A 27,801-nucleotide genomic window follows, 5' to 3' on the forward strand; every position below is an offset into this window, starting at 1 on the left:
TGTTGCGCTGAGGCTGGTGACCAGTTGTTCTCCATCTCCTGGGGTCAAGCAGGCGCTGAGGCCACAGCGCACACACTGTGTCTGAGAGGGACCAAAGGGGAAAACCACCTGCCTGGATTGTTCCGGCTGCAGCAAAGCCTCCAACCCTGGAGGTCTTTTCCAAACAGGATAGAGCTTCATCTCTCTGGAATGTCTTAGGGCAGCAAGGTCCCCCCTGCTCTCTCTACACAGACAAAGCTCGTCTTCCATGAAGGACTGGGCCCCACTTCTGGACGCCATAGAGCTCCAAACTCCTTCTCGAACTCCACAAAACACAGAGCACTGCTCAGGGCCTTGGCTGCTGTGAATGTGTTTCTTCTTCCAGGTACTTGTTTTGTTTCTTTAACTCCCCTGAGGATGAGGAGCCCGTCCCACTTGATATCCACATCTCACTTACCACAGTGCTGGGCGCTTCCTAAGCATCTGCTGGGGCCTTACAGTAATTGGGCGGCAGCCTTGAGGGGGAAAGCAGAGCTTGGCAGGATGGGCCACCAGACTGGGAGGTGCTGATGAAGCCGTGAAAGGTCTGGAATTTGGGTGCTGCCTAAGGAAGGCAGGCTCCACAGTGGCCACAGGGTGTTGGGGTTCCGTGCTGGGGGCAGCCAGGACACTGTAGTAGCCTGGGGAGAAAGGGCTGGGGCATGAAGGTATTGGGCAAGGGGGACAGTTGACTTCCTTCAGAGCTGAGTTAGGAACCATCCCTAGAGCTCTCCAGATGACCCCAGTCTTTGTATCAGTGAGGGGTTCAGACCAGGCAGGCCTCTGCTAATCTCCGGCTGGATGGGAGGGGGTGCAGGGGAAGTGTGAACGCGATGTAGCTTCGGGAGAGATGGGGGCTTGGGTGGGTGGAACCAGAGGATGAGTCCCTGGCCAGAAGGGTAGAGGGAGACAGGGCACCCAAAATGCCACAGAACACGGAGCTCCCTGCAAGCTGGGAAACGTGGCCAGGCCCTGTACGCTTAAGAGAAATCAAGCCCTGGGGTTAACTCATGCTAGGTGCCAGAGTTACTCTGAGACTCTCACCAAATGACATCAGGTGAGAACCTGGGCAGACTCCTGGGGCAAAAGGGAGAGTAAATCATCATCATGATCATGATCATCATCATTATCATCATCATCATCATTACAACAACCACAGCACTACTCTACATTTCAGTGATGTTTCACAGTTTACAAAGGGCTTTCACATGAAGAGGGAGAGGACTGAGGAATTACAGTTGCTTCCACCCACATACACTCCCAAGGCCTTCCCCTTGACCCTTTGCCTCTCTCCTCCCCATCTCCAGGACTCAGAACTTGTACTGGTATCTGCTGCTGTGTGCAGCCTCGAAGCAGGGTGAGAGGAGAGGCTAAGGATCCGGAAGGGTGCTCCTCCCTGCAACCTCCTCCTCTCCTGTGGTCCTGAGTCCCTCTCCTTCTCAGACATGTGCACCCATACCTGGCTTATCTGGGTTTCTGAGAAGGCAAGGAAAATAGAACTTCCCTTCCTGTGTCTCCAAGAAGGAAGGAGCTCTGGGCTAGGAGGGGGATGGACCAGAGCTCCTGGTACTTTGTTGGCATCACAATAACCCCTGTTTCTTTCCTCCCCTGACCTACCTGCTGAGTCCACCCTGGCTTTCCATCTTGCTCTGTGGGTACGTCTGCCATGTGAGGCAAAAGTCAGTAAACATCTCCTACATTGACCTAGGTCTCAGCCTCCTTCCTGCCAAATGGCACAGATGGCAGCCTCAATCCCTGCCTGGATAAACACACTCAATATTTCTTTTTTGTTGTTGTTGTTGAGACAAAGTCTCGCTCTGTGGCTCAGGCTGGAGTGCAGTGGCGTGATCTTGGCTCACTGCAACCTCCACTCCCAGGATTCTAGAAATTCTCCTACCTCAGCCTCCCAAGCAGCTGCGATTACAGGCACCTGCTACCACACCCGGCTAATTTTTTTGTGTTTGTAACAGAGACGGGGGTTTTGCCATGTTGGCCAGGCTGGTCTCGAACTCTTGACCTCAGGTGATCCACCTGCCTTGGCCTCCCAAAGTGCTGGGATTACAAGCGTAAGCCACCATGCCCAGCCAACACTCAATATTTCTCTATAAGCATACCATCTTTTCAAACTTCAGAAACTCCAACATCTGCAGCCTGTCTCAGGCTGGTCAGGAAGTAACAGAAAGAGGAAAGGTGCACAGCAGCCCCAAAGGCAAATGCTGTTGGCAAGAAAGCAGGGAGATGCAGTAAAGAGCAAGGATGGCTGGCCACAGGGGAGGGTACTGTCATGGGCCCATGGGACAAAGAGGGCCAATGTAGAATGCTCTGAACTCAGAGTGGGGGAAGAGGATGAGGATGTGGGTATCCTTGATACAACCAGTCGACTCACCTTGAATGTTCAGGCTAGGATACATGAAAGTGTGAATTAAATGGTCCCACCAATTTAAAAAATGGGACACTACAACCCAGATTGATAAAGCCTTGTCCTTTAGGAGTGGCAGGAAGAACAGTGTGGGAGAGCCATGAATATAACAAATGAAGCTACATGTAGTCTATGGAAGGTTTAGTGTCATCTACCGGAATCAGTCGATCATTTCCCAGTGAAAAGTCAGTAGGGAGGCCAGGCACGGTGGCTCACTCCTGTAATCTCAGTATTTTGTGAGGTCGAAGCAGGCAGATCGTCTGTGCTCAGGAGTTCGAGACCAACCTGGGCAACATAATAAATTAGCCGGGTGTGGTGGCATGCACCTGTGGTCCCAGCTCCTTGAAAGGCTGAGGTGGAAGGATCGCTTGAGTCGGCGAGGTTGAGGCTGCAGTGAGCTGGGATGGCGCCACTGCTCTCTGGCTTGGGCCACAGAGCGAGGCCCTGTCTCAAAAAAAAAAAAAAAAAAAAAGTCAGTAGGGAGATAGAAAACAACCTGTCTAATCAACTTTATTGGACACAACTAGTGTACAAAAACAACATCAAGGTGGGTGTGGTTATGCTGTGATAACAATCATAAAATCTTGGTGGCTTACAATAAGAAAGGTTATTTTTCATTTGTAATACATGTTCATTATGAGTCGGTCATGGACTGCTCTGTTGATTTCACTGCTGGGCTGATGGCATGACACCGGGACTCCTGGATCTGGAGCACTTATGGTTTCACAGCAGAGGGAAAAAAGATCGACACATGGAATCACTCACTAATTCTTAAAACTTCTGTCTAGAAGTGACGCCTGTCGCTGCTGCTCACGTTTCATTGGCCAAAGCAAGTCATATGGCCAAACCTCAACTCTCCTGGGGCAGGGAAGTATAATGTTTGTCCAATAGTAAGGTCTACCACACAAAGGGTCCTTAAGTCAGTCCTGCTTTAGGCTAAGGGGTCCTAAATTCTTGGAAGATACAGAGACCTCAAAATCCAGTTGGTGAACAATTGTCTTGATATGGAGTTATAAACAAATATAAGAATAAAATATAATGGCTGAGTATGGTGGTTTATGCCTGTAATCCCAACACTTTGGGAAGCTGAGGTGGGAAGACTGCTTGAGTCCAGGAGTTTGAGACCACCCTGGAAAACATAACTAGACCCCGTCTCTACAAAACAATTTCTTAAAAATTAGCTAGGCACGGTGGCACATGCCTATAGTCCCAGCTACTCAGGAGGCTGAGGTGGGAGGATCGCTTGAGCCCAGGAAGTGGAGGCTGCAGTGAACTATGATCACAGTACTGCACTCCAGCCTGGGTGACAGAAGATCCTGCCTCTCTTAAAAAAACAACAAAACAAAACAAAAAACCCAAAATACAATATAAGCTTCACAAGGGAAGAATCTTGAGAAGACTAACTGGGATTGCAGGCATGCACCACCAAGCCTGGATAATTTTTGTATTTTTAGCAGAGGCAGGGTTTCACCATGTTGGTCAGGCTTGTCTTGAACTCCTGACCTCAGGCAATTCACCCACTTTGGCCTCCTAAAGTGCTGGGATTACAGATGTGAGCCACTGCGCCAGGTCTCAGCCAGGTTTTGAATCTTGCTGTATTGTTGTAAATCCCAGGTACTCCATCCCCTCGGTATCCGCATTTGTCTTGTTTTGGGGCAGTGACAGTGGAGTACATTCTCCCTGTTTGACCTTCTCCAAGGACCTCCTAGAATATGGTGGGAGAAGGGAAGCACATGTGGCTGGGTGAGGGAGGAAGACTTGCCTCTTCCCTCCATCTTCCCAGTTCAGTTGATCTGAGAAGTACAGAAATCTATTTTCTTAGGGATGTGGCTCAGATATTTTCATTTTATTAAAACTGATGTCTTAGACTCACAGGTTTCCTTCAGGCTGGAATGCCTCTGGTGTAACATGACATTCTGGGGAGTATTAGCCAGACGCCCACTCTTTCTGGGTCAGTACCAGGCTTATGTAATTAAAAGTCCAAAGTGGAGACGAGTCAGACAGTCAGACTCACCCAGCCAATAACCTTCCCCCGCAGCCTTCTATCTGGTCGTCACAGAATTTTTGAGCAGGAAGAAACCTTGCACCTAATGAACTCTCATCCATCTTCTTCCAACTAAAGAGCTGAACATCATGAAGACCAAAATGCAACCCTTCTGTCCTAGATGTCACTAGGACCCTAGTGGGCCCTCTGTGCCTTCAGTGGCTTGCAGACTGTGGCCCACCATCCCTCCCCACCTCCTCCAACAAGATAAACACATCTGTGACCCCATCCCGAGGGAGCCAGGGAGGGAGGGAGGGAAGGACGGAGGAGGGAGCCTCCCCGGCACAGACAATCAGAGACTCGGCCTTGACTTGGGTTGTTAAGATAGCTGCTGCCTCCCTTCTCCAGCTGGCGGGAAGCAGTGACCCGGGGAGCCCGAGCCACCTCCGGGGGAGGAGAAGCTGGCTAGGGAGGAAAGATAAAGGAGAAGGGGGAGGAGTCTGGCCAGCTCCCACCTCCCGGCTGCTGTTCCAGCCAAGTGGCTGAGCTGGAGAAAGAGAACTGATAACAGATAAGGGGCTTGCTTTCCTGTGGCCTTGTTTACACAAGCTTAGGTTCTTGCCGGCTGGTCCCTGGGGTTGGGGTGGGGGTGGAGGAGCTACGTGGGTGGAGGGCAGTGTGGGTTTCTGGACTGAGGCTTGCTTTCAGCTGGCCAAGGCCTGCTTGGCTTATAGATCTTCCCCGTACCTCCCACCCCATCCCCAGCGCCAGATTTCCTGCAAGAAGCTGGTTGAGTGGAGGCTTGAGCTGAAATGCAAGGCTTTCCACACGTGGAGTTGGGGGGGCCTTTCACCTGAAAACAGTGGACATGGCAGCTCTGTCTCTCACTTGGCCTCTGGGGTTCTGGGCATCTGACAAAGGATTTCTAGTTCCAACAGAGCCTTATAGTCATATATTCAAGCGAATTCGAGAATCCCCTGCACTCTATTCCTCAGCCTCCCTGCAACAAATTGGGTCAGACTTGTGCTGTGTCTGAGGCCCTGGAAGCTGCGGAAGAGCAAGTGCCATGTGCCAGGTCCTATGCTAGGGAATAGGGGTCGGGTCATGAACCAGAGAGACACAGTCCATGCCCTGGTGGACATTAAAAGCAGATAAGTGAGTCTACGAATCATGGCCAAGGCAGCATATGCTCTGGAAATGCGGCAGGGAATCTAATCTCTCAGGTGGTTGGGAAAGACTTTTTGGAGGGATGGCATCTCAATAAAGGATTGGGCTGGGCACGGAGGCTCACGCCCATAATTCCAGCACTTTGGAAGGCCGAGGCAGGCGGATCACTTGAGGTCAGGAGTTTGAGACCAGCCTGGCCAACATGGTGAAACCCCATCTCTACTAGAAATACAAAAATTAGCCGGGCATGGTGGTGGCACATGCCTGTAATCCCAGCTACCTGGGAGGCTGAGGCAGGAGAATCACTTGAACCCGGGAGGCAGAGGTTGCAGTGAGCTGAGATCGTGCCATTGCACCCCAGCCTGGGCAACAAGAGCAAAACTCCATCCCCTACCCAGCAAAAAGAAAAAAAAAATAGACGATTGACAGACAAGCAGGATTGAGTAGAGTTGCAAGAGACACATAGAGAAAGAACATCCCACACAGAGAAAACACTGCAGGGAAAAGCATTTTAGAAGCAAAAGACATGGGGTGTTTGGGGAGAAAAGAAAGTGGCAGTGTTTAGTGGGACCCTGAGGAGGGAGGGGCAGAGCAGAGGTGGGCAGAGGCTAGATTATGGTTGGGGGTAGAAGTGGAAGGCAGAAAGCGGATTGGAGAGAGGAGAAGAGCGGGCAGACTGGAGGACTCCGGGAGACTTTCCTCTGCAGGAAAGCGGGAGCCATGGTCCTTTCTGAGGTATTCTTAGATGGTGACTCCTGGAGCAGAAGCTTGTCAACCTCACCTGGCTGCCTTCTGTGTCCAAGCCCAGCAAACGCTTGTGGGTTTGGGGCTCCCTCCCGTGGGTGTCCTCTTGGCCTCGGCCCCACCTGTGGCAGGCACATCTGGTTTCCCAGCCCCGCCTTGGTTGGGTGGAGATGACACCAGCCTGGAGGTGTTGTCCTGGGAGGTCAGTATCTCCCAGGTGGGACGGGTGGGATGAGGGTTGAGGCTGAGCTGCAGCTCATCTGGGGAGGGCCTGACTCCCTTGAAGCTGTCTGCAACTGCCCCCCATCCCCATTGTGCCCTCCTAGGTGGCAGTGAGAAGGATTCAGAACTCCTTGCTTAAGGCCAACCCTCCCCCCGCCACCCACCCCACTTCCAGGTGCACAAGTCACTCCCAAGACCCACAGCAAATCATCCATTTCCCCTACTCATTCCTTCCTTCACTCCATTCCACTCAATAGTTACTGAGGCCTGTTGACTCGCTGGCACTAGCACACACACCTTCACTGGGTTAGGCGCCGTACCTTGGTCCAGGAAATCCCACAACTGGGAATATTAAGTTTAATGGGTCAGGGTACAGGCTCTAACACCAGACTCCTGGAGTTCAAAGTCTCTAACTCAGTGACCTGGGGCAAATCTCTCCATATTTTTGCACCTCAGTTTCCTCATCTATAAACCAGTTAACAGTAGTACCTACTGCATAGACTGTTGGCAGATGAAATGACAGCATTCCCATAAAAGGCTTTGAGAATAGTGAGTGGTCAATGAATACTAGTGGCTACTGTTTATATACATCAGCTGTTCACTTTGGGAAAAGGAAATGGTTAGGAAGGAATCTTTTTTTTTGAGAAAGCAACACAGTAACAGTAAAGGTATCTACCTTAACAGCAACTATTTTTATTTTTAATATTGACTTCCAGTACCTTTTTTTTTTTTTTTGAGACAGAGTCTCGCTGTGTCGCCCAGGCTGGAGTACAGTGGCATGATCTCAGCTCACTGCAAACTCCACCTCCTGGGTTCACGCCATTCTCCTGCCTCAGCCTCCCAAGTAGCTGGGACTACAGGCGCCCGCCACCACACCTGGCTAATTTTTTGTATTTTTTTTTTTTGGTAGAGACGGGGTTTCAGCGTGTTAGCCAGGATGGTCTCGATCTCCTGACCTCATGATCTGCCCGCCTCGGCCTCCCAAAGTGCTGGGATTACAGGCATGAACTACCGCGCCTGGCCTCCAGTACTTATTTTGAGATCATGATTTAAAAAATCCAGAAGTCTGGGGAATTGCATGCTTTCTTTTCTTTTGATCTACTCCAGTAAACCTGCTATGTATATAGACTCAGTAAATGACTGTGGGCATGGGATCCACGCCCATGCCCAAGCCTACAGGTGAGAACCCTGGATTTGGATTCCTGTTCATCCCTGAAGTCTTGTGTGACTGTGGGTATGTTGCTTAGCTTCTTGGAATCTGTTTCTCCTCACCTGTTAAATGAGGATACTAACCCTCTCCATGGGTTATGAGAAGTAGCTCTAATGTGGGCAAAGTGCCCAGCACAGAATAGAGGATTAATAAATGCCAGCTCCCAGCCTCTCCCTCTGATACAGTGTGGGGTTCAGAGGATGGTAGGTACCCAGAGGTTGGTACCACCAGACTGGCCCCCAGCCCACCTCCCACCTTCCCATAGTAAGCCCTGGAATTCACCTGAGAGCACTGGGGCTCTGGCCTACTTTAGAGACTGGGGGTCAACCAGCCTCCAGTTTACTTTGCTGACACCACTATGGGGAAAGGAGGGGCCATGTGAGCTTCCCCAGGGTCAGAGGGACCTGGGAGTGGGAGAAGGTAAGGGTGAAGTTGTTTCCTGAGAGCCCTTGTGGGTTCTACCGGTTTATGGCCAGGGTGGGCTGGCAACTGTTGGGGAGAAGGACCGTGGGGTGTGTGGGTGGGGTGAGCTGGGGATTGCAAAGTTCAGAAAGCTCAGAAAGAGCCAGGCACAAGAAGGGAGAAGCTGTGGTGATTAAGAGAGGAGTCCATTAAATCAGACTGGTGGGAGCAACTTGGCTGAGTTACCTGAGTCCCCCGCCACCCCCAGCCAACAAAGGGCTTTTCTCAAATAGAGAAAGGAGAATATTGTATTCATAATGAGTAATCGCTTATGTCTTCAGAACATTTTCAAATCAGAGCATTCTTTTACATCGATTTTCTAATGTCAACCTTACCAAGAGGCAGGGAAAGGGAGGTAATATTCCTACTTGACAAATGAGGAAATGCAGGTTCAAAGGGGCTGAGAAACTTGACCACATGCATATAGCTGCCGAGCTGGAACGCAAACCTGGTCTTCTAGCACCAACGTACCTGCAACTGAAGGATCAGCAGGCATTTTCCAGGCAACTAGTAGATTGGGTACTAGAATAATTTAGAATTTCCTCCATTTAAAAAAAAAAGGTAAAATAGAAAGATTCTCTGGCCCTCTTTCTTTTTCAGATTCATCGGCTTCTTTTCTGACTTGGGCATTAATATCCATGCAGAGGAGCTTCCTGGGGGCAGTGCCCCTCCGAGGAATAGCAGCATGCAGATGGGGGGCCTCAGGGCAGCCCTGCAGAAGGATTTTCAGAGCTGCTTGTTAACAGGCGACTAAGTGAGGTTGCAAAATCACACTGTCTGCGCATCAGCTGTCACCAATAGGATTAGGGGCCTCTCCATTTAGTTTGTATCTAAGAGATCATACTAACAAACAGCGCGAATGTGAGCCTTGGGAAGGCCCATTTACCTCTCTGGGCATCAGTTTGCTCAGCTGTAAAGGGATGAACTTACCTTAATTTGACTTTCTGTGTGCAGGTTGGTGGAGCAAACATTTCCGGAATTCCTGAAACCAGTCTGTCTTTGCCATTACCAAATGGTAGCCCTGGATCTGTCACAGTCTCTCTGGGTCATGGTTTCTTCGTGTGTAAAATGCAGAGGGGTGGCTCTTTAGGGTCCTTTCAGCTCTAACATTCTCTGCAGAAGCCAGTCACCAGGCCTGGGCTAGAAGGAACTGTTGGAAAGTGAGGCCTAGGGCCTGCATACATGGGTCTGAACGAGGGGACCCTGTGGGTGAGCTGGGGGTGATAGAAGCCAGTGGAGGGGAAGGGTCGGGGGAGGGGCTGGAAGTTAGGAGTTGGAATTAGGGAAGAGGGAATCAAGATGCCTGGCAACCTGTCAGGACCTTGCCCATCTATCTGGGCTATCTCCAAAGAGGTTCCTAGAGTCCAAGCCTGAGGTCCTGCCTGGGGAGACCCTCTGAGGAGGCTGTAGTCAGCTACACCCCTCTGCGCAGGCAGATGAGCCTTCTTACCTGGCAGGCTCACCCGGCAAGCTCTCTGCTCAGTGGACCTTCCCCGCCTGAAGCAGGGAAGGAGAGAAATCCCCCAGCTGGGCCTTGCCATAGCTAGCATGGGGTTAAAACTAGGCTCTCTAGGCAAACAGTGTCTTTGCTATCTTGTGTTTGGAACCCAGCATGGGGGAAAGGTGGAGTCCACAGGCAGCCAGTTGTGTCCAGCACAGCCTGCTGTGTTATCTCGGTGCAGGGCAGCTCACAGGGAGGCCAGCCTGCAGATAATGGCCAAACTGTGTTCACCCTGGCCATCGGGCTCCTTCCCATCAGGGCCACTGCTTTTTCTTTAAACAATTGCTGTGGAGCCAGCTCCAGTCCAGCTGCTTTGGGAGACTTAGGAATGTATTCTTTCTTTCATGGACACGGGTGAGGAGTGGAGAGGTCTTGTGGTATCCTGGCAGATAATGCAACCTGTTTCAGTCCTTGCCACTCCCTTCTGGCAAGCCCCGTCTCCCCTCTGTGATTCAGTGTCTCCACCTTTAAAATAAGGAGGAGAGTCCCTTTGGCCACCCCTCTCCCCCTGGCTCATGAGGACATATGGGGATACATGAGGTCCTGTCTATCACAGAGCTGTGGGTCTTTAGGGAGGCCCTCAGAAAACACCAGCTGCTCTTGTTGGTTTAGGGGATCTAAGGTTCAAGAAGAGCCCGGTGGTGTTATTTATTACTCATGAAGTCTTGGCCACCATGCTGATCCCAGGCGGGACGTGGTTAGCCAGTCCTAGACTGAGCAGGAAGCCAAATGAACTTCCTTTTTTTTTCTTCTTTTTTTAGAACAATCTCAGAAACCTGGTGCTCTCAGCGTTCAGAGTCAGCTGATGCCCCTTGCCCAGTAGCCGGGGTAGAGGTGGGGGTGTCAGTTTCTGCATCTGGGCCCCTGAGTATTCTTGGGAAATGACGCATGCTGTCGCCAGCTGTACAGGCCATTACCCGTTAAAAAAATGTGACTGCGGGGCCATTAGCCCCGAGAGTTCAGCACCCTCTGCAGTGGGAGGGTAAGAGCTACAGAGCTTACAAAAGGTGCCTCCTATCAGCTGGAGACTAGAGCCTTAAACTCAGAGTCTAAAGGCAGATTGCACTTCTGCTGCACACCAGCCACGTAATCCTTAGGAGGAATGAAAGCTATGCCTTTGTTTCCCCATCTGTAAAACCAGCACTGTAAAAGAATAATACATGCCTTGTAGGGTTGTTGCAAGAACAAAACATAATCTAAAATGTTAATGGATGGTCCTAGTAGAATAGGTGTGTAGAAAATGCTCAGAAAGTGAAATAGAAGGGAGAGAAGCTAGGATGAGAGTTTAAGATATGTGGACAGAGAACATCGCAACAAGCTGTCCTAATCTTGGAATGCATGAACTGAAAATAGCGTGGGCTGCAGGTCCCCCAAGCACAGACTCAATGGCATGGCTGATGACATCAGTCCAAGGCTGTCTAGCCTGGGCAACAGCATTCTTATTTGGATTAAAGGAATAGAAGTTGCAGAGTAGAAGCAGGTTCCCAGAAGGATCCACCCTCCTTCCACCAAAGCCCACAAACAAGTGAGCTCCTACATGCCCAGAGCTCAGAGGCCTTTATAGACAGGTGTGAGGAGAGAGCGGGTTCTGTGGTCAGAACCCAAGGCTGGGCATGGAGAATTCTGTTTTCCTGAAGCTGGCTGTTTCGTCACCTGGGACAAATTTCCTAACCAGTCATCCCCAGGTAAAGGGGAAGGCCGCAGACAATGGGCTTTTGGCCTTCTGCTTCTGAGCCCTCTGATCTTGATGTGTCATTTGACCTCTCAGCTGTGGTTACGCCTCTGGGAGATGGGGATCATAACCAACTCTCCTGGAGGAGGGTTGTGAGAATGGAATGATGAGATGGCTGAGGTCCCCACGTGCTTCTGCATGGCCAGGTGAATGAAAGGGGGTGCTGTGATGAGCCATCTACACCTTTGTCAAGGGGCAGGGACTGGTCATCACTAGGATCTTCTCCATCCTGAACACTGCCTTGGGGAGCTTAGGTAAAGTGAATCACCCTAGGGGTAGGGAAGTGGAGAAGGCTGACTGGGAGGAAGGCTCCAGGTTAAACTTTTTGGTGCCACCTTAAGAGAAATCTGTTTGGAGGCTTAATTCATCTGTAAATCGGACAAGTCCTACCTGCTTTCCTGAGAGAAGGAGCAAATGAGAATTAATTAGTAAACGTGGCTGTCAAACTTGGTCGGTGTTATTATTAACTTAATGTGTTTGTTTAAAAGGGGGAGGCTGGCTTGCTGCAGTCTACAGGCAGGCGTGTGAGCTGCTAGCCTGCCGGCCAGGTCTGATGAGAAATCCCGTAGATTGTTTCCACATGGGAGTTTACAACACAAATAATTAGTTGCAGTGGTGGAAGGCCTTGGAGGCGAGGGATGATGGATTCTGATGATGGATTTTGCAGTCCTTCACATAAAAGGCAGAGGTGTTCTCTAAGGGAGGAGTTGTTGTACTAGGGGAAGGGCACCCCAGGGGCTTAGGCACCACAGCCTGAAGCCAGCAGGCAGGGTGACCAAGGGGGTCACCCCTGCTGTCTCAGATAGTTGGGGAGGCGTGGGGAGTGCTGCACACAGGCCGCACATGTATGCCTGTATTCCTGGAGTGTGCAGGTGTCTGGGGCTTTCTCACAGGCAGATCTACCGTGCTGCTCCAGAAGATACCAGATGCTCAGCCAACCCACTGCATGCACCAGCTACACGAATGTGGTGCCCACTCAGCTGGGGTGGGGGAGAGGTGGAGACCGGTGTTGAAAGGATGGTTTATACTGAACAACTTCATTTTTCTAATATGTGCTGGTGTGTAAGGGTTAGCAGATAGAGTCTCTGCTCTAAATGACACTTTAATAGACTCTGTGGCTTCAGCTTTACCCACTTTGGTTTCATGAACTGTCCTAATCTTGGGATGCATGAACTGAAAATAGCGTGAGGTGAAGGTCCCCCAAGGATAGACTCAATGACATGGCTGATGACGCCTGTCCAGGGGTCACCCACTGACCTTTCTTGCTGTATATTGGTTTCTAATGCTTCTCAGTCCTTCCTTCCAAGGCTAAAATCATGGACTCTGGAGCTAGGCTACTTGGATTTAAATATTGGCTCCACCACGTATTAGCTGTGCAACTTTGGTTATTTTTTTGTTTTGTTTTGAGACAGAGTCTCACTCCGTCACACAGGTTAGAGTGCAATGGTGCGATCTCGGCTCACTGCAACCTCTGCCTCCTGGGTTCAAGCAATTCTCATGCCTCAGCCTCCAGAGTAGCTGGGACCACAGGCTCATGCTACCACACCCAGCTAACTTTTGCATTTTTTGTGGAGATGAGGTTTTGCCATGTTGCCCAGGCTGGTCTGGAACTCCTGGCCTCAAGTGATCCACCTGCCTTGGCCTACCAAAGTGCTGATATTACAGGCATAAGCCACAGCACTTGGCCTAGCTGTGCAACTTTGGGCAAGTTACTTAAACTCTCCGTGTCTCAGTTTCCTTATCTGTAGAATGGGAGTGATGATACTTCATAGGTTGGTTGTGGGGATGGAATAAGTTAATATTTGTAAAGCTTTTAGACCTAGTGCATAATAAATGCCGTATAAATGCTGGTTAAATGCCTAGTGCATAATAAATGCCGTATAAATGCTGGTTAAACGAATGAATGAGTTCTGGTTGCCCTAAGCAGACTGGTTACCCATGTCTCTATATGATTTCCTCTCCTCTAAGCCATTTTAACACACAGTAAGAACAGTGTGCTTGCTATGCACTTAACATTACATTTTGTCGCTCTCCCCATATCTAGAAGCTGCCCTCCTCTGAGCACATTAGGGTTCTGTGAGCCCATTTTCCTCTCTGGGGCCCCCACATTCTGTCTGCTGCTGTGACCTTTGTTATTTGAGGTCAACATGGCAAAACCCTGTCTCTAATAAAAACACAAAAATTAGCTGGGCGTGGTGGTGGGCGCCTGTAATCCCAGCTACTCGGGAGGCTGTGGCAGGAGAATCCCTTGAACCCGGGAGGCAGACGTTGCAATGAGCCGAGATCACGCTACTGCACTCCAACCTGGGTAACAGAGTGAGACTCTGTCTCAAAAAAAAAAAAAAAAAAAAAAAAGAGAAAGAAAGAAAGAAAGAAAGAAAGAAAGAAAGAAAGAAAGAAAAAAAGAAAAAATCCCTCTATGTCGGGCAGGGTGAGACCAGCCCCCACCTACACATGAATCCTTGCTGTGCAGCTGCCTCCAAATGTTGGTGATGACCTTGAACTAAGGAGAACACTGTCCTGGTGGCACGTAGGACAGGGGTACAATGGGGTACTACTGTGTTCTTTGGAGTTCCGTTTGATGTCTGGAGTCCTTGGAGTCCCTGTGGCTATCTGCTGCTCTGGTTTTGCATGGGGTTAGGCCAGAGTCTTCTTGTATCAATAAAGGACATTTTATTGACTGTCTGCTCGTTCCTTAACTACTTGATTGTGACCCGACTCATTATTTTCAGTAATAAAGGTAGAACATTGTTGAAAAGAACTGGAAAATAAGAGTTATACAGTTAAGTAATTGGCAACACACTTCTCCCTGGAACTTGAGCAGACCTTGTGGTTAAACGTGTGTGCAGGTGTGTTGTGTGTTCATCAAGCATCTTTAACAGGTTCACACCATTGACATCATAATATCACTTCTGGGAAACTGTCCTAAAGAAATGCTATAAAATTTGCAAGATGCTTTATGCACATAGATGTTCTACACACAAGTATTTATAAAAGAAAACCCTGGAAACAACCAAAATGTCCAGCATTTCAGATAAGGTTATGTACAACCACAGTTGCACTAATTCTAGTGGTTTTCAACCTTTTGTAAGTTCATGAGTTGCTTGAGACACTTACTGAGATGAAGATTCCCAGCCTCCACCCCTAGAGATTTTGATTTAATGGATCTGGGGTGAGATCCAAACATCTGCATTTTTAACATACCGCATATAATTTTGTTGCAGATGTTCTGCAGTTCACATTTGAGAAAACTGATCAACTTGATGGGATATTTTACAGTCATTTAAAATGATGTTTGCAGAGAGATTATAATAACATGGAGGAATTCTTTATAACTAAAAAGGTATGAAAATTGTGTATATAACTGCATCCAATTATGAAATACAACTATATAGAGCAAAACAAAAATATACAAAAATATAAACACAGGTGGTCTCAGCATGGTAGAGTTATGGTGATTTTCTTATTTTTTCTGCATTTTCTATATTTTCCAAAATTTCTAAAAGCAAGCATTATTTTTATCATAAAAACTCATATGCCTGTAGTCCTAGCACTTTGGGAGGCTGAGGTGGGTGGATCACTTGACCCCAGGAATTTGAGACCAGCCTGGGCAACATGGTGAAACCCCGTCTCTACAAAAAATGCAAAAATTAGCTGGGCGTGGTGGCTCATGCCTGTAGTCCCAGCTACTAGGGAGACTGAGGCAGAAGGCGGAAGTTGCAGTGAGCTGAGATTATGCCACTGTACTCCAGCCTGGGTGACAGAGTGACACCCTGTCTCAAAAACAAAAACAAACAGACAAAACACCCATAGACTCATACTTTTAAGACAGACAGTATCCTCCTTGGAACAAATTCAAGGGCTTTCTCTTGTTCACCCTCTTTCCTGGGATTTATATGCTGGAAGGTTCCATTTTCTCTTTGAAGAGGCTGAAGGACCCTGAAGCAGAGTGAGGCTGGTCTCTTCACCTTCAGATGGGCTAAACCCCTTTTGGAAGTGCCTTCACACTCGGCTTTACCTATAGACATTTGATAAGCTTCTGGAGTTACTGAAGGCGCATTCAGCCCTGTTAGTGGTTGTTAAGATAAAAAGAATACTTAGCCTGGGATTGCACTTTATTTTGTAGAGCTGAACTATCTTAATGTCATTCTCTTGAGGATTTTTTTTTTTTTATATATTACAATTTGTACAGGACAGTGAGGCCCTGTGTCAAGAAGTTGAAAATAAGGAAAACAAAGTTGTCTGCTGAGAGCTGTATGTATTAGTTTGCTAGGCCCATCATAACAAAGTTCCAAGCCTGGGTGGCTTAAAAAGCAGAAATTCATCGTCTTCCAGTTCTGGAGGATAGAAGCCTGAGATCAAGGTGTTGGCAGGGTTGGTTCCTTCTGAGGGCTGTGAAGTAGGATCTGCTCCAAGTCTCCCTCCTTAGCTTGCGGATGGCCGTCTTCACCCTGTGTCTTCTCCTGGGCCTCCTTCTGTATGTGTTTGCATCCAAATTTCGTCTTCTATAAAGACAGCAGTCATACTGCAGTAGGGCCACCCCAATGACCTCATTTTAACTTAATTACCTCTTTAAAGACCCCATCTCCAAGGAAGGTCATATTCTGAGATACTAGGGCTTAGGACTTCAACATATGACTTTTTTGGGTGATTCCAGTCACCCTATAATGATGCATTGCTAAGCGACCGATAGCAGGACACAGAGCTGTGCAGACTCTTAAAGAGTTGGATTGGGTTCCCGACATGTCTGATTTAACTGTCAGATAGCTTGGAAAGTAAAAGTGAGAGGCAATGTGGGCTGTTTCCTTTGGGACCTGATCAGGGAGGGAGAGCTTGGGCCCAGAATTGCCATCTGGCTCATCCTGGGGAAAGGCAGGTACCCCTGTAGTAGAGACAAACTCATCAGCTTAACTTGCTTCTAACCAGATCCACTTGTGGCTCTCTGAATTTCAAGTCGTGACTGGGTCCAAGATCGGTAACCCGTGCAAGCCTCCCCTGGAGAAATAGGAATAAGAATTCCCTGCGAGACTGTCCTGCCAGTCCTGAAGGCTGCTGTAAGGCAAGATTGTGAAGACGCTCAGTAAATTGCCAAGCTCTTTCCGTCCCCAGCAAGCTGACAGAGCTCTGAACATCCTTGCTCACCTGCAGCAGCCGATCATGATGCTGTCTTTGAAGCCTACAGGTTAAATTATACTTGGAGGAGTCTGGAACTTGAAACAGTATTCAAGGAGGAGAGGTGGCAAAGACTATTAGGTTGGTGCAAAAGTAATTGCAGTTTTGACATTAAGTGATGGTAAAAACCACAATTACTTTTGCACCAACCTAATAGTTGCAGCATATGTGGTGGTGATAGAAAACCTTCAGAAGGTCCATTGCCAAGGGCCTCCATACATTCTTTAAAAAGTAAAATGTCCGGGCATGGTGGCTCATGCCTGTAATCCCAGCACTTTGGGAGGCTGAGGTGGGCTGATCACCTGAGGTCAGGAGTTGGAGACCAGCCTGGGCCACATGGTGAAACCCCATCTCTATTAAAAATACAAAAATTAGCTGGGCATGGTGGTGCACACCTGTGGTTCCAGCTACTTGGGAGGCTGAGGCAGGAGAATCTCTTGAACCCAGGAGGCAGAGGTTGTGGTGAACCGAGATTGCGCCACTGTACTCCAGCCTGGGCTACAGAGTGAGACTCCAACTCAAACAAACAAACAAACCCCATCTTTATTTTGAAATTGACATATGCTTCATATATGAAAATTTATAAGTTTGATATAGAAGAATAAAAAGTAAAAGTTCCCGTTCTCTAGCCCTCTACCTCTTTTCCATCACCAAAAGCCCCTCCCCTCAGTGAATGACCTGTTCCGGATGTTCCTATGCGTAGACAAAACATATATGTAAATACTTAAAAAACCAACATGCTCATGATTTAGTTCATACTGTTTGAAAATTTGTGTTTCTAACTTAATGAATGACTGTGGGCTTCTTTCCATGGCAGTTCATGCACAGGGATTTTCATGTTACTTTTTTAAACTGTTGCATAGTCTATACCACATTATAGATACACCATGTACCATTTAACTCATTGGTGGACATTTTGGTTGTTTCCAGTTTTAAAAAATGTGACAAAACTGATTATAAATGAATATCTTTGCTCATGTATCTTTGAACCCTTGTGTGAATGGCTCTCTGTAGGATACATTTCTAGGCATGAAATAACCTAAGGTGATATTTATGTATTTAAAATTTTGATAGATTTTATAAGTTGCTCTAAAAAAGAAAGCTATCAATCTACACTCTCTCCAAGAGTTTATGAGAATTCCTGTTTCCTCCCATCCCTGCCAAGAATGAGCACTATGCCATTGGGCCCTGAATTTGTTAAGATGTCGAGGCTGAATATTATTTTGAGAGTGTGTTCTTTCAATATGTTTCCAGAGATACTTAAAATCATGATCATAAGGCCTTTTGGAAAATAGCATTTGGATCCAAGATCACAGGAAATTGTCAACAGATTTTCCAAGGAACCCACTAAGCTCTGGGAGCGTATTCAAGGAGGCCTAGGATTTTCTACCTGAACCCAGACGTTGCACCAACTCATAGAGAAGCTACACATCTGTCTTTCTTTTCATGTGAGAGGGGGAAAAAATAAACAAAGACAGATTTGAACATGTAATCACACCCGGTGCCCTTGAAGCAGTTCTCTAGTTATCTATCTAATCTATCTATCTATCTATCTATCTATCTATCTATCTATCTATCTATCTATCTAGTTATCTCCTGGGCCTCATCAGTTTTCCTGATTCTCTGAATGCCCTGTAAATAGTGCTTATATGGGGTGCCTGTATGAAATGTTTAGAGACAATCAACTCCTTATCCAGTGGCGGGCGGTGGCGGGGCTGTGGAAGTAGCTGGCCTTGCCTAACTTTGCTTACCCCTCAATCTCATGGAACACAGCAGACGCTGGCTGCTGCCTAGTCCAGTGGGCAGACCAAGGGCCTCATTAGGGCAGCAGCAAAGCAGAGGTTCCAGAGCTATGAGAAAATGCACCTTTGATAAAATGATCCAGGATTTTGTGTTCAGAAATATCCAGAAGGAGCCATTTTAACTGCAGCATACATGTAAGTTTTTCATTTTATGAGTCTGTTATGTTTTTCTCTTGAATCACATTGCAGACAATGCTACATCTTTAGAGCTGAGGACTTCTAAAGGTCTGCCAGTATCCCCTCCTGCCTCCTCCACCCGCAATCATGACAGGTTAAGTGTTCTCTGAGGTGCTGGAATTTTCCAGTCCTTCATGGAGGCCCTGTCTGCTGGGATTCTAGAGATGGGGCTTCGTTTCCGTGTTCAGAAGACCTGCATTACAGGGTGGGGATGGAGATTTCATCAGAAAGCATGTGAAGGCGCCAGCAGTGTTGGTGCTCAGCAAGGTTAATTTCCTACCCACTACAAGCTCACCCCATCTGAATCACAGGATTAGCAGAACAGGACTCTAAAGACTTTAAGAAGTGCTTTGTTGCTTTATATACAAAGTTCTAGAGAAAGAAGAGACAGGAATGAAACTGGAATTTCACCATCTTCTTCTTGGGCTGTAGCACATATCTGTGCCTGCAGTAAATGTAAATATGTATATCTATACATATATATATATAACTATAACTAGTTTTTCCTTGAGTTGAGTTGAAGTGAATTGAATCATGTTTGTATTCACCCTATGGAAGGTCAAATGTGTAATTCATGATAGGACAAAAGGTAAAAGCTTCACTCCTTTCTAGAGCTTCTTAATATCTGCCGTTTTCGTTACCTATGGAAGAATTCCAGTCCATGTTAGAGGTAGGGAAGTAAACATTTGCATTTCTACAATGTACTAAGCCCAGTGCCTCATTTTACCTTCCCAACAGCACTAGGAATATTGTTTTGCAACTCAAGAATCAGAGAGTTATAACCATTTCTTCCTGAGGTCACAGGTGACAAGGGGTGGGGTCACGATTCAAACCCAGGCCGGCCTGATGGCACACCTTGCTCTGGTCCCACTCACCGCCTCCACGGCATAAGCTTCCTGGAGTCGGTCATTTCAGAAAGGAACGCCAGCTCATTATTGAGTTCCAGATCTGAGTATAAACAGTAACCCCTGGTCCTGCCCCTTGAAGGCTAGCTTGGGGCTCTGTCCAGCCACCAAGTGTCAGGTGTCTCAGGAACGCCAGTCATTCCTGTGGGATAAAGTCATGTCATCCAGGGCACAGAGCAGGCAGGCATGGAAGAACAGAGGGACAAAGCGGCCTCTGCCACGGTAATGGGTGACATGTTTCTCAGACTCCTCCATGGCTCAGGCTTTCCTGCGTGTCCTTCCCAAGACCCTTCTGTGGCTTCTTCCTTGGGAGAGGCCCATGCCCCTTCGTTAAGTCCCCAGCTTACAGCAGTTGCTGCAGAGCCCATCCATTCAGGTATTTGGTCGTTCATTCATCCAGTGACTTTTCATGGAGGTGCTACCCTGACCCCATCACCCTAGGTGCAGAGGACAGAGCAGGAATCACGGGAGACCCACGGGAGACCTCGTCCTTGCTCTCCAGGAGCCTATGCATGGTGGAGAGAGAAAGTCAGCAGTCACAGAGGTAATAATGCATTGACCACAGTCTTCTCAGCATAACCATGGAGGAGGTGCTGCAGATATCTAGAAGAAACGTGCACACTGAGGTCTACAGGGGGAGCTGAAGTTGTCTAGGGAAAGAAGTGGGGAAGAGTATTTATTTAATAAATCCAGCAGCCACTGTTTTAATGCTTTACACATACTAACTCATTTAATCCTTCTAACAACTCTATGACCGGGTACTATTAGAAACCTCATTTTACATTTGAGGGGTGAAATGACCCGTCCACGATCACCCTGCTAGGCACAGTCTTAGCCAGGATCCAAACACATGAGCCTATGGACAGTATTTAAAGCAGGGAGGGGAAGGGATCACCCCTGCGTGAATGCAGGCAGAGAAAAGAAGAGGCCCTAGGCTGCAGCCGGGGCGAGCTCCTGTGCTAAGGGGGACTGAGTCCAGGAGATTGAAAACAGGCATTAGAGGGGTAGAGAGTCAACAGAAGAAAGTATTTCTAGAAGGAGGGAGCAAGCAGTTGGCCAAATGCTTTGGACTGATGGGGGAGGATGAGGACTGACTGAGGATTGACCGGTGGTATCATTGTGATGCTTGACAAGAGCCATTTTAGCGGGGGTCATGGGGTGCAAAGCCCAATTTTCAAGGGTTCAAGAAAAGATAGGCGGAGAGGAGGTAGTGACTGTGATAATAATTCTTTTGAGGAATTTGACTCTAAAAGAAAGAAGCTAAGTAGGGCAATAGCCGAAGGGTGATCTAGTTCCAAGGGATTTCTTTTTTAAGAGGGAGGTAGTAAAACATGTTTTGCACCAGGAGGAATGCCTCAGCAGAGGAGAAGCCAATCAGGCAGAGAGAGCACCCAGCACAGAGTGAGGGCCTTGGGCTACACCAGGGGCTGGAATCCAAGGTCGAATGAGGGTGGCCTTAGACAGGTGCGTGGCCGCAGGGGCATGGCAGATGGGCTGACAACAGATGGGCATGGTTGTATGCAGCCGCCTGGGCATGGGCATGGTTGTGTACCGGCTTTCAGTGGCAGGTCCCTGACCAACATCTCCTCCAGAGCCTGCTGGTTTGATTTTCCCCTTGTCCTCTCTGACATCTTAGCAGAGCCACAAAGAGAGGGAGGCAACCTTCTTCTCTGGATGCTGCAAGAGCTAGAGGGCATCCCTAGGCATTCTGTCCCCCCAGGTGTCACCACCCTTTGCCAATTGGTGCAGGCTGAGAGGAGGGGCGCTGACGGTGGGGTTCAGCCTCGGCTGTGTTCCTGGTGAAGCTGTGAACTGAGTGCAAGGAGAGAGCTGCATCCACTGAGAGTCGTTTTCTTAAAGGCTTGTTTGGCACTTGCTCTTCAGGAGCCCTGGGGATTTGAGGACACAGGTCAAGGGATTCCTGCTGTCATGTGACAGACATAGTATCCACCCACTCGACACACAAAATGGCTATGAACCCCATTCCAGCAAGTTTATGTAAACTTACCTCACAGAATTTCTTTCTTCTTCTTCTTTTTAAAATTATTTTTATTTTTATTTGTTATTTTTTTGAGATATAGTTTCGCACTGTTGCCTGGGCTGGAGTTCAGTGGTGCGATCTCAGCTCACTGCAACCTCTGCCTCCCGGGTTCAAGTGATTCTCCTGCCTCAGCCTCCCAAGTTGCTGGGATTACAGGCACCTGCCACCATGACTGGCTAATTTTTTGTATTTTTAGTAGAGATGGGGTTTTGCTATGTTGGTCAGGCTGGTCTTGAACACCTGACCTCGTGATCCACCCGCCTCAGCTTCCCAAAGTGCTGAGATTACAGGCGTGAGCCACCATGCCGGCCCTTCTTTTTCTTTTTTAGATACAGGTTCTTGCCCTGTGGCCCAGGCCGGAGTGCAGTGGCGTGATCATATCTCACTGCAGCCTCGAAGTACTGGGCTCAAACAATCCTCCTGCCTCAGCCTCCGGTGTAGCTGGGAGCACCACCACACCCAGATCATTTTAAAATTTTTTTGTAGAGACGGGGGTCTTGTGGTGTTGCCCAGGCTCCTCACATAATTTCTGATGCACAAAGTTGGCCAATTAGGGCCTTGGGGGTGATTTATACTTTTTCAAGGTTTGAATCTAAGAAATTCACAGCCTGAAGTAGTCACCTATTCCTCCCTGGCTCTCCAAAGCGCACCTCTTCAGCCTAGCTGTGTTTCGCAGATAAACACACAAACAAAAAGGGGGAGAACGAAACTGGGAGAGCTCTGAATACAAAATCAGGGATTTCCCATTGGGGAAAAATTCCTCTGGTTAAAAAAAAGGATTTGGGTAAATGAGGCAGACACACCAGAGGTATAAGACAGCTAGCATCCCACAGTCCTGGTTTACTTCATCAACCACTTTCTCTTGAAAATAAAGTGTAAAAAAATAATACGTAGGTATGTATCCCCTACTCTCCCCACCAAAGAGAAATTCTGTCTGTCAATTTCTCTTTTCCCCCAGTGTATTGTAGGCTGTATTGTAAATTGTTTTCCTACAAAGTAATAAAATGTAAATGTGAGTTTTAGATATGCTAATGTTTTGGGTTGTCCAAGCATGAATTCCCAACCAGTTATGGGTTGAGGAAGCTGTGAGAACCAAGAGGGTGATGAGAAGGCAAGACAAAAGATCCCCATTGTTGTAGCTGAAGAAGGCTAGGATTTAGGAAACCTGGGATCTGATGTGAGCTGGAGGCCTTCAGGGGACACCAGAGGCAGGTAGGCTTAAAAAACCTTGAAAGCAGAAAGCATCAGGAACATTTCTCCACCGCAGAGTAGAAGAGGAGGAAGGGTTTTGCTGGCAGGGGCTCAGCTCCTCACCTCTGGAAGACTGAGCAGACCCCTACTGCAGACCCTTGCAGAAAGAGGGCTGCACAGGGCAATGGCGAAAGGCCTTGGTGCCCCATGGAATGCTATCGAACAGCTACCCCAGCAGAACTCTGAGAGGCCTTCCAGGAGTTCATTTTCTGTCAAACCGTTCTTCCAATTTATCATGGTAATCAGAGGTAGGATTCACATCAGGTGAATCAGGTGAGGATTCGCAAACAGAAATCTGTTAAAACCAAATTGATTTTGTGAAACAGGGAGTACCTGAAGCTCTGGGGGATTCATCTCAAAAGACTTCACAAAACAATGTGACTTTGGATTTCATATGTTTGGACAAAAAATCCAGCTTTTGTTGCACTTTGAAGGAAGGCTGGGTCTGGCAGGGATTCCAGGGCAGCTGGGGAGATGCGTGACAAAGGGACAAATGAAAGGCGAGGGGTATGTGAGAATGCTGGGGAACCTGCTTAGGGGACTAGACAGTAATGAAGACCGATTATGTGGGAGAGAGGGTAAAACCCAGGATTAGCAAGGAAGAGCTCAATAATAGCCAAGAGCTTCTGCAAGCTTCGGGAGGGTGATTTGGTTCAAAGAAACCTTAAGAGGTAGAAAGGCATGAGCGAGGGGAGGACCCTCTGAATGGGGAAGAGGGAAGACCGTACTGAAATTAACCAGGGGAAGACCGTGCTGAAATTAACCAGGCAGCAAAGCAGGGGAGAAGCCCAAGGGGTGCATCTGTAGCTGTTGCTGGTCCCTGAGGGCCTGCTGTGTGCTGCCACACTGGACTTCCCTGTATCCCCAGAACCTAGTGTGGTTCCTGCGTATAGTTGACACTCATTAATTATTTGTTGAATGAATGGATGGGTGGAGAAATAACAAGTAAAGTGTCATTGAGGCTGCTGCGAAAAATAGTGTTGCAGTTCCTCAGACAATTAAACATGGAATTACTAGATGATCTCCTAGGTACATACCCCAAATAATTGACACAGGGACTTGAACTGGTATTTGTACAGCCATGTTCCTAGAAGCACTATTCACAATAGGCAAAAGGTGGAAGAAACTCAAGTTTCCAACTATGGATGAATGGATAAGCAGATTAGAATATTTTCAGCCTTAAAAAGGAAGAACATTGACACATGCTACAACATGGATGAACCTTGAAAACATTATGTTAAAGTGAAATAAGCCAGTCACAAAAGAACAAATATTATATGATTCCACTTACACGAAGTAACTAGAGCAGTAAAATTCATAGACACAGAAAGTAGATTAGAAGTAACTGGGGGAAGGAGGTAGGAAGGAACAGGGAATTGTTGGTTAATAGATTTAGAACTTCAATTGGGGAAGATGGAAAAGTTCTGAAAATAGAAAGTGGTGATGGTTTCACACAGTGTAAATGTCCTTAATGCCTTTGAACTGTACATTTAAAACGGGTAAGTGATACTTTATTGGAGGTGGGGGGGCGGAGTCTTGCTCTGTCACCTAGGCTGGAGTGCAGTGGTGCAGTCTTAGCTCACTGCAACTTCCGCCTCCTGGGTTCAAGTGATTCTCCTGCCTCAGCCTCCCAAGTAGCTGGGATTACAGGTGCCCGCAACGATGCCGGCTAATTTTTGTATTTTTAGTAGAGACGGCATTTCACCATGTTGGCCAGGCTGGTCTTGAACTCACGACCTCGTGACCTGCCTGCCTCGGCCTCCCAAAGTGCTGGGATTACAGGTGTGAGCCACTGCGCCTGGCCACATTTTATGTTATATAAATTTATCACAAAAAAGAGGTAAAATTATCTCTCAAATATAGCAAAAAAAAAAAAAAAAAAAAATTGACCATGCAGAACATGCTAAAACCTTTCTTAAGACCCACATAAACTTTCTTTCATGTAATCCTCACAATGATCTTATGACTCAAGTGCTATCATTTTCGCAGTGAGCGCCAGGCCTTGTGCAAGGTGTATTACACAGATGGCTTCTTATGGGGAAAACCCTTCACAGTGGGTTACTATGTTCATTTTGTGGATGTGAAGTAGAGCCTTCTAGGTAGACAGAGACATACAAGCCAATGAGGTGCCCGAGTAGGCTGAAATTCAGGCTTGGCTGAACCCAGAAGCTACATAGTTTCTGTACACTATGCTATTTCTTCCAGCACCAAGTCAGCCAAGATTAGAACAGAGGCATAGAGAGGTCAGCAGTGTTCATGTAGGATGCATGTATTAAGCACTGACTGTGTACTCAGCTCTTTACTTGTCACTAAGAAGATCAGAGAAGTAGAAAACGCTATTCTTGCCCTCATAGGCTTGTCTAAGGTACATGGGGCTCTGCAGCAGGTATTGGTATAAAACTATCTTTGGTTGCATCACATTGGCTCCAGGGCTGTAGGATCCAAAGGGAGAGAGTTAGGGTGGAAGAGAATCTGGAAGATCTCTGGAGTCAGGGCTTCCTAGGAAGGAGTCATTGAGTCCATTCTATGTTCTAGGTGACAGAAAAATCTAGTTGTGTAAATAGGAATAATACTAACACAAACTCACAATTCCCTATCTGTAAGCCTGAAACCCAAAGATCCCAGGGACAAAAAGGTTTTTTTTTTACTTTTGCTGTTGTTGTTTGTTTCTTGTTTTTGTCAATCTGGTGCCAACTCTCATTTGGCAGCAAAATCTGATCTGAACTGGAGAGGCTATTTGCAGTCCGAAGTCCCTCCAAGTGAAAGTTGACATGGTCACTGCAGCATCATGAATGTGTCTGATTGTGAGGCCCTGCCTTGGCACCCACTGGGGGACATACACTAAAGACAGCCTAGGCACCATATTACCTCCTAAAATAAGGAAAAATGCCGGCTTCTGGCCCCAGGGATTTTGGATGAAGGATTGTTAACTTATATTCATCGCATGATAGACTATGTGAAGCAGGCATTTTACTAAGTGCTTTACTCCCATTACCTCATTTAGTCCTTACAATAACCCTATGAGGTAGGTCCTGTTATTATCATTCTTGTTTTACAGGTGAGAAAACTGAGACCAGAGTAGGAAAATAACTTGCCGAACGAAGGCTACAAACTTGTAAGTGATGGGGCCTGAACTTAAGGTCTTTCTGTTTGGGCAATAGCATTTCAGTGATATCCTTGGTTGGAATAGTTTTAGAATCAAGGTAAAGATGGAAGTCAGACCATGAAGGCCCCAGGAGGAAGGAGCCAGAGGGGAAATGGGACCTGAGGGGTGGGTTCCCCATCTGGCTGTTGACAGGGAGGGGAGGGCAGATGAAGGTCAGAGGCGACATCTCAGATCAGGTGGGCCTGGCTGGGCAGCCAGGGTGGGGGCTACAGAGGGGTTGGGCCTCTCAGGAGAGCTGGGGTTCCCGGTGATAGAGGCTGCAATTTGGACATCACAGAGCCCCAGAGAGCCTGAGTCCCCAACCCTGGCCTTTAACTTGTCACCTTCTCTCAGACGTAAATGGCCACCCTCAGGCCTACAGCCATTCCCCTTTTTGTTGAAAGAGGAAGCAGTCAGAAGGCACCCTTCACCCACTCTATGTGGTCTGAAGAAGAGGAACCTGGATCTGATTTGGATTTTTTGAAGAAATCTTGCTTTGATGTGGTCTCATCCAACTTCTTCATTTGCTGGTCTGAGTGGGACGATGGGTGCTGTACCTCTGTGGGGACCAACCAAGGGGATTCTCTCAGCCAGGGATCTCCCCCATGAGGGAGGAGTTTTCCAGCCCTGGTACCTGTGACTCCTTGGGTACCTCCAATGATCTCCAGGCTACTGGAGCCTTCTCAAGACAAAATTTAAATATTGAAATAAATATTCTATGGAAATAAACCTGTGGGAAAAAAGAAGCGTATGCCAATCAGATTTTTTTGTTTTTGTTTTTGTTTTTTGGAGAGGGGAGGATAAAAGAGAGTTATAACCCTTTAAAAAGATATCAGTATTCTAAAAGCATAGGCAATCAGGCCGTGAGTGGGGGAAGCCCTGGATTTTAGTTTTGACTCCCTTATCCCTTCACTGTATGACTCTGGGCATGAATAGATCTTGTAAATTATAAAGCATGACAGCAAGAGGATCAATGCTGCATGATCATCACCCTAGAGCAGAAAATCCTACCATGTTACCTGTTTTGATCTGCTTTCCTGAATGAGCAGGGATCTGACATACATTATCAGGGCTACTCATATCCATACTTCCCCTCTCTATGCCTCAATTTCCATAGTAGTCAGGCTAAGCCAGGCCATGCTGCAGTGACAAATAAGCCCCCAGTTTTCAGTGGCTTCACAGAGTGAAGCTTTGTATTTCCTGCTCTGATGAGGATGGGCAGATCCTCCTCCATCTTGTAAGTGTGCCATCTAGGGTACATGGACTGTCCGGTCACAGTGGCAGGGGATAAGAGGGATGGAGGAGGCACACCCTGTCTTCAGTGTTTGGGCCTGGAGATGACATGTGTCATTGGCTATAATTAATCACCTAACTGCAAGGAAGGCTGGAAAATTCAGGGAAGCACATGGATATTCAGTGGGCACAAATGGACTCTGCAACAGTTTCCACATCTCTCAAATGCGAGGGTTGGACTAGAGGACCTTGGAACAGGCACCCCCCAGCTCTGGCCTTCTAAGATTGTCTGAGCCAGAGACCCAGAAATCGATGACTCACAGCAGTGACAGTGCCCTGCTTCCACAGGAAAAGCTGTACCCCTCACCACAAATATCAATTTTACTTTCTTCATTCTTTCCCAGACCATCTCTAAGCTATTTGTTCTGTACTGCCCCTTCATCAACTCCCAACTCCCAGATACTTCCAAGGTAAAATGGCCTCCAGCGACCCTAGACCAGTGTAAATGTTTGCTCTCTGAAAGAGATGAGTCTTGCCTTGAAGGGACACTAATGAAGAGCTGAAAGCTGGTAGGCTGAGACCACCTAGAACCACTTGGCCCTGGAATCCCCCTTCC

General features: G+C 47.6%; 1 long non-coding RNA gene across 1 annotated transcript; it reads left to right on the top strand.

Annotated features, from left to right (window-relative positions):
• LOC105472879 (uncharacterized) lies at positions 1-26,677 on the top strand. The gene is made up of 3 exons (XR_011625356.1): positions 1-364; positions 25,866-25,922; positions 26,307-26,677. It is a non-coding gene; the product is annotated as an uncharacterized lncRNA (long non-coding RNA).
• Positions 26,678-27,801: the final 1,124 nt, after the last annotated feature.

This window comes from Macaca nemestrina, chromosome 7, assembly GCF_043159975.1.
Source record: "Macaca nemestrina isolate mMacNem1 chromosome 7, mMacNem.hap1, whole genome shotgun sequence".
NCBI classification, from domain to species: Eukaryota; Metazoa; Chordata; class Mammalia; order Primates; family Cercopithecidae; genus Macaca; species Macaca nemestrina.